This window comes from Daphnia magna, linkage group LG1, assembly GCF_020631705.1.
Source record: "Daphnia magna isolate NIES linkage group LG1, ASM2063170v1.1, whole genome shotgun sequence".
NCBI lineage: Eukaryota > Metazoa > Arthropoda > Branchiopoda > Diplostraca > Daphniidae > Daphnia > Daphnia magna.
In genome coordinates this window covers 8332921-8340011 of record NC_059182.1, presented here as the reverse complement: position 1 = coordinate 8340011, position 7091 = coordinate 8332921, and the positions used below count along the sequence as shown (strand labels likewise).

Sequence of the window (7091 nt, the reverse complement as noted above, 5' to 3'; positions counted from 1 at the left end):
GCCCGTTACAATTTTGATGTCCCATGGATGTCCAAAATTGGATCTTCAAAAACGGACTCTTTTTTGCATCCATGGAACGTCTGATTTAATAACTTTGTTCGCCATTTGTGAAACATGTATTAGTTTCTTTTTTCTACTTGAAATAAACATATTGCATGTAATTATGGAAATAATAAAAGTTTAATAAGAGTTTTTGATTTATTATAAAATACTATAAGTAAGCTATATACGACACTTAAACTAATATAATATAAGTTTTAAATCATATGTATTATAGTATACTCTAGGTAAAAGTATACTTAGGAATTATTGTGTGTAATAATACAATTATTCTTAAGAATAAAAAACAACTATAGTAACCCACTCGCAAAACTCGGTAAGAATAGTTTTTCTAAGTCAATGTTTAAAAAAATTTTTAATTATAAAGAATTTTTTAATAGAAGGTAAGAGAGAACTAGGGTTCGATCCAAGGGGTAGGCTTTTCTTCTTTGTTGTTTTTCTTTGGATGTCTAATGAAGGATATCCAATGGACGCCCGTTTCAGGAATGACGGCAGACGGCAGAATGCGAGTAGCGTATCGGCTAAGTTCTCCAAAGTGCTAGATTCTTCGAGAAGTTCTGTTTCCAAAGCACGAAAAACCAGTGTTATCAAAGAATTGGTTAAATGAACCATGACAGTGAGGTATTAACGATTGTTCCGGCATGTCCAGGTATCCGTGGTGGGGCAAACTCACTCCACCAAATATAACTCATGGATTTGCTCAGGGATTTGTGAGTGATGGTGCTACATGAAGGTAGTCGCACTCGCGGATTGATAGTAAAACGAAAGCGTTGAAATGAACATCAACAACGATAGAGAGACAGCGCATCCTCCTAACAATAAAGAGCAATAGTTGGCGTTCAATGTAAGCCAGTGTATCAATCCCTCTGAGAAAAGAAATGACTCTACCTTCACCTAGAAATACAAAAAATGAAATAGGGGATAAATTCAGCTAATAAATTCCATAACTTTCCAGTCGAAGTCGATGTCGAAGGAGCAAAACTAGATGAAGCGGATTGACTTTTTTCACTACCTTGGATCCACTCAGGCGGTGCAGCACTAGCAACCACTTCATCGGCAATGTAATCCGGGACGGCAGATTCATTTACAAAATAAGATTTAAACAACGCTGTTTTTGTTTTTAACAGGAAAATGTCACCGTAAGTTTCTTCATCGGTGTTGTGGCCGTCTAACAGTTTTCTTTGTTTCGCCTTCGTTACTGCCTTCGGCTGTGCCCTATTCATTTTTGATTGCACAATAAATAAATATCATTATGGTTTGTTCCAAGATGCCTTATCATGTTAGATGTGTTCCCACAGAACGTCACTTTCATGGGACACAGAAAACATTGGCAAACTTTTCAACCTAAGGGCCCTACTTTTTCAAAAATAAGTCACGCAGGACTACCAGTTCTTCTTCCATTTTGCGACTTCAGATACGAGCAGTAAAAAGCAATGAATAGCAAGCTTAAGTTAAAAAAAACGAATTATAAGGAACTTAGGTTGATGAACGTGGTAGGAAGTGGTGATTCACAATTTGAAACTCAAAAGGTACTAATTGTTTTTCCTGTGCTTAACCCAAGAAGACATCTATGACCCTCTCGGCCAGCTAATTGCAGAATATCAATACATCGATATATTTTAAAGGGATTTTTTAATGTTATGAATTTTAGTAGCTAGAAAAACGATTTGCCGGGCTCTGAAAATGAAGCAGCTTTTACAAATATTTCAGAGCTTATTTGGAAAATTATATCGATACTCGTTCACAAAGTTTACTCAAAGCGTAGGATAAACTGACAATAATTTGAAGGCAAACCTTACCATCTGGTGCCATACAGTATCGTAGTTCAAATCTCACAAACACCATATCTTTTATTTAGATAAAACGCAATGAAATTTATTTTTCACGGGCTTTGAATAATGAGATATTGCAATTCGAAATCATTTTAATTGCATAGTGTAGCATGAGGAATAAAAGAAATCGGTTTTGAAATTCGATGGAAATACTGATATAATTAGCTTAGCAACATACTGTTTATCCTTGAGTAAAGCAAACGGTGACCAGTTTAGATTTGTATTCTACAATTTATATCGATACTCCGTAAAAAAAAGCATTGTTCTTTGCCATGATGGAAAAGCGCTGAGGATGAAGACAGCGTTCTTAACCCGAAGGCTCAGATTTCAAGTCCATGCAAAGGAACACAAAAAAATTCTAACAACATTTTGTTCTTTTTTTTTTCTAACCAAAGGCCATTTATTTTATATTAAAGAAACTGTTTGGAAAGTATCGATAAAACGATACATAAATATATCGACTATGTAACAAATATCTAAATATATCGTTAATTAATTTAGATAGTCGCTTACACTTTGCTAGGGCAGGAGACCAGATTGAGCTTACCCCTAAACGATTCTAATTCAATGGGCACCGTTGTCAGAATCTTTCTCAGTGCTGTCACACTGCGTGGCTCACTTTGTCCCCAAAGAGCCACCGTCAAATTCGTTTCACCTCACGAAATTGTCTGAGTTGCAACCACAAATTGCTAATCCATCCCCATCTCAAAGTCCATTAGTAACGGACTGAGAGCTTTAGGATGCCTTTCATTCTTTAAATGTCAAATCAGCATGGTGGGGATGGCATGGTGATCAACTGGTACCCGTTAATAAAAATTCATATGTTCTCCATCAACGACTTTTGTTTCAGATTTTTTTCCGCAATGTTGGAAAACTGCAAAAGTGGTCGTGATTTGCAAACTTAGCAAACCTACATATGATGTCCTTGGCAGCACCTTCGATCAGTATTGTCAACCCTTTTGCGAAAATTTTGGGAAAAGGTAGTGTTGTGAAGACTACAGTGGTTCGCAAATCACAGGCATGGTTCAGTCTTAACTAACATGGCTTTACGGACGGCAGGTCAACTTAATCTGCTGGACATTTATTTCTATCTTACATTGAATTCGCTTCAGAGATAAGGAAATGGCCAACTCAATGGGAGAGCCAGCAGACGACGCCGCCCCATTTATTCACCCGTTCAGAACCCACCCTAAAACTATCTCCCTACCACCCTTCGCGCTTCATCAGCACTACGCTAGCGCCTCTACCGACCGGTGCCAGTAACATAGTCGGCAACGGCGGCAACCTTTAAAGTTTAAACAAAATGAAGGGGGGTAGTTCCGTCTTTTGGGAATTCTCGGGAATTCTAGTTACCACACAGGAACATCCTTGTTGACCTTGGTTTGATATATTTCCCTGTAAAATGAGAGCCGTTTCACTGTTATCTAACATAAAATATTTTAGTTTAAGTGTTGTATTCGCAGTAGTCAGATGCCTTGTGTCTGTTGTGCAATAAATTGTATTTTGAAGAGCGGTGACACAAATATTTCGTTCTTTACTTTTCCCAAGGAGGAAATTCGACGTTCGATATGGCATAAACTCTGCCCACCGGGTTTCATGCACCCAAAAAAATCCGTGTTGTGTACTTTACACTTAAAAAAAAACAACATCAAGCTAACACCGAGAAAGATTTCCCATCGACGACAAAACCGCTTACTCGATCCAGTAACGTTGGATGGCAGATTTTCGAAAGCAGGTGAACAGATAATTCTCATTAATATCTCTGTGTGACCTTGAAGTAGTGTACGTTGAATGAGTAAGAACTGCTAATTCAATAGAATTTTTTGGGTTCGCAATAGATTCCAGTTTAGCGAATAGCAGTTCAAAACGTCTCCTGTTTGAAGAAACTCCTGTAGAAGTGAATAACGATTCACTAACTAAGAGAACTCTGGCCAGCTGCTCGTCTTCGCCCACCACTCAGAACATTAATGAGAATTATCTTACCATTTTAGAGGAGCAAAGTTGCCTGGGGGTGACCATAGACGAATTTAATATTCAAGAGCTAAGATAAGAGAACGCTGCTGCTCTTCGGGACGAAATTAAGATCTTGGAGGAACATGATAAGAAAAAGATGAAAGACTTAAATGAACTAAGAGAAGAGAACGCTGCTCTTCGGGAAGAAATTAAGATCTTGGAGGAACATGATAAGAAAAAGATGGAAGACTTAAATGAACTAAGAGAAGAGAACGCTGCTCTTTGGGAAGAAATTAAGATCTCCGAGGAACATGTTAAGAAAAAGATGGAAGACTTAAATGAACTAAGTGAAGAGAACGCTTTTCTTCGGCAACAAATTAAGATCCAGAGCGAAGGTAAAAAGCACAAGACGAATGACTTGAAAAGACTTCGAGAAGAGAACGCTGCTCATCTACAAGCACATCGGATGCTGGAGGAAGAGAAATTGAAGATTCTAGAAAAATTAAATCAAATAAGAAAAGAAAACAATGCTTCCGCCAATTGATTCAAGCAGAAGAAAAATGAGATATTAAGAAAATAAAATGAAATTTGCGTTCAGGTTCCTATGACTACTGCAATACAAGTACCGAATGTTCCAGAAACGGTGGTGGATACTGAAATAACGCAAAGCGTGAAACTAACAGATTCCCTCAATGCAATTACTATGAAGACCATGGAGATAAAAGAATTTTACGTTGAACTGAGAAAATTGAAAGAAGAGCTCACCAAAGTCCACAACATGTCATCTGTCGCGGGAAAGCTATTTGAAAATGAAAGTTTAATCATAGCAAACCAGCAAATGGTTGATGGTACACAGATTTCATAAGAAATCTATCAGTAAACCTAAGCTTTTACTCTCAAGCAGGATATGAAAAGTAAAGAACAATATTCACTCTACCATCACTCACCAGTATCAAAAACCATCTAGCTAAAGTTGGCGTTGCATCAGGAATCCTGAAGAACGCCCTTGCAGAAATACAACATAAAATAAGTGAGGGACACCTTGCAGAAGCAACTCTTTCTCTTGATGGAATGGCAATCAAGAAAGGAATTCACTGGGTCAGCAAGTTGAAAAAATACTTTGGTTTTTATGAGTTCCCAAACGTACAGACTGACGGAAGTGATAAAAAAACGGATCCGTTGCCACAGAAGCACTCGTCTATTATCTAGTAAGCCTCGATGGGCGGTGGAAAACACCGGTAGCATACTACTTCACAAACCATGTTGACAGTAAGCGTCTCGCCGAATTAACAACCGAAATTTTGGTGGAATGTGCAAACTTTGGAGTTACAGTGACATCTCTTGTGTTTGACGGATTGCCTACAAACATACAAATGACCACACATCTGGGTGCTAATTTAAAGTTACCTGACGTGTTAACTACAGCAACGACAAGGCATCGAAATAGCAGAGTTACCACCAAGAATGACCTGACTAAGCCATTTAATCCTTACTTCAAACATCCGTCAAAAAATGAACCAGTATACGTGATGCTCGACGCCTGTCATATACTGAAATAAGCAAGAGGTTTATTGGCTATGCCGCAAGGAGTTTTATTACCTGGATTCAGGATTCCTCCCAAATGGAATAACATAACGGAATTGTTTGAATTCCAAAACAAAACTGGATTTCGTCTTGGAAATCGATTGACTCGTAATCATGCCTACTTCCAGCGACACAAAATGAAGGTGACCCTTGCAGCCTAAGTCTTGAGTCAGTCAGTAGCAGATGCTCTCCAACATCTGCGCGTCAAGTTGAAGGTGCCTTAGGTAATAATTAATATGAATTTATGCAACTGTCAGTCATGCATTGTTACTGATCAAATGTTTGTAAAGTTTGCTGCTAGCGAGGCTACAGAAGAATACTGTCGTCGGTTCAACAAGCTATTTGATATTTTAAATTCATGGAACATCAACGCAAAGGGCGATAAAGAGCCATTAAACAAGACAAATTTAGAAGAGAAGAAGAAGGATTTGGAAGACCTATCGAAATTTCTAAGGCAACTGAAACTCCCTAATGGACGGTTAGTCTCTGTCAGCAAAAGGAAAACCTGTGTAATTGGATTTCTCGCTACAATTAAATCGACTATAATGCTCTCCTCGGAGTTGCTGAAGAAAACCGATGAGCCGTTGGATTACACCGCAACTCGTCATATGCAGCAAGATCCTTTAGAGCATTTCTTCGGCATGATTCGGCTTCGCTATGGTTTAAACAACAATCCTAACGCAATTCAGTTCAAGGGAATTTTAAGAAAGTTGTTAGTTATTAAGAATGGTGGTGTAACTCCTTCACTTTCCTCGAATTGCTCCATTCTGTCTGTTGACAACGTATCAGATGACAATTCCCTTTCGGTCGACGGCGAAATTATGTTAGACATGGAAATATTTGGCTCTGATAATGATTTTAATAACTATGTGTTGCAGGATCAATTTAATGATCATTGCCTAGCTTACATTGCCGGATATCTCATTACTAAAGTAGAAAAAGCTGTTAAAGTTCCAGTTCAAAGAAGTGCTTTGTTTTGCAATCCAGACGATCCCCTTGATTTAAGTCTAGCAAACGTGGCTGAACTAAGAGGCAAACGTGCCATGGTTATTCCATCACAATCTGTGTTCATATTGGTTCAAAAAGCTGAACAATTGTTTCCTTCTTTGATTGTTCAAAAATAGAACACACTTTCAAATGAATCTAATCTATTGTAAAGAGTTGGAAAAGAGATTTTTAAGTTTATCAATTATAGCACCATTTTCCCTTCAGTAAATGCTCAATTTCCTTCTGTGTGTGTTGAGGAGCTAGTCAAACTAATAGTTTTTCGATATCTCAAACTTCGATTCCTATCATTTACGAAAGTATTCAACCAAAATTTGTCAACTTCAACATCTAAGAGATATTTGTTAAACAAGTATACTTTGTTCATGAATGAATAAACCAAGATTATCTACTTGCAGTTCTTAAAAACAAAATGACTTTAATGTAATCAATTCATGTTTTAAGGTTGCCGCCGTTGCCGACTATGTTACTGGCACCGGTCGGTTGGAGCGCTAGCGTAGCGCTGGTGAAGCGCGAAGGGTGGTAGGGAGATAATTTTACGGTGGGTTCTGAGCGGGTGAATAGATGGGGCGGCGTCGTCTGCTGGCTATACCATTGAGTTGGCCATCTCCTTATCTCTGATTCGCTTTCAACGCAAACCCACAGTGACTTGCGCAT

At 38.2% G+C, this 7091-nt stretch overlaps 2 pseudogenes; both read left to right on the top strand.

Annotated features, from left to right (window-relative positions):
* Window positions 1–3683: 3683 nt before the first annotated feature.
* LOC116916099 lies at window positions 3684–4453 on the top strand (annotated as a pseudogene).
* A 1113-nt stretch (window positions 4454–5566) lies between these two features.
* Window positions 5567–6586, top strand: LOC116916251 (annotated as a pseudogene).
* Window positions 6587–7091: the final 505 nt, after the last annotated feature.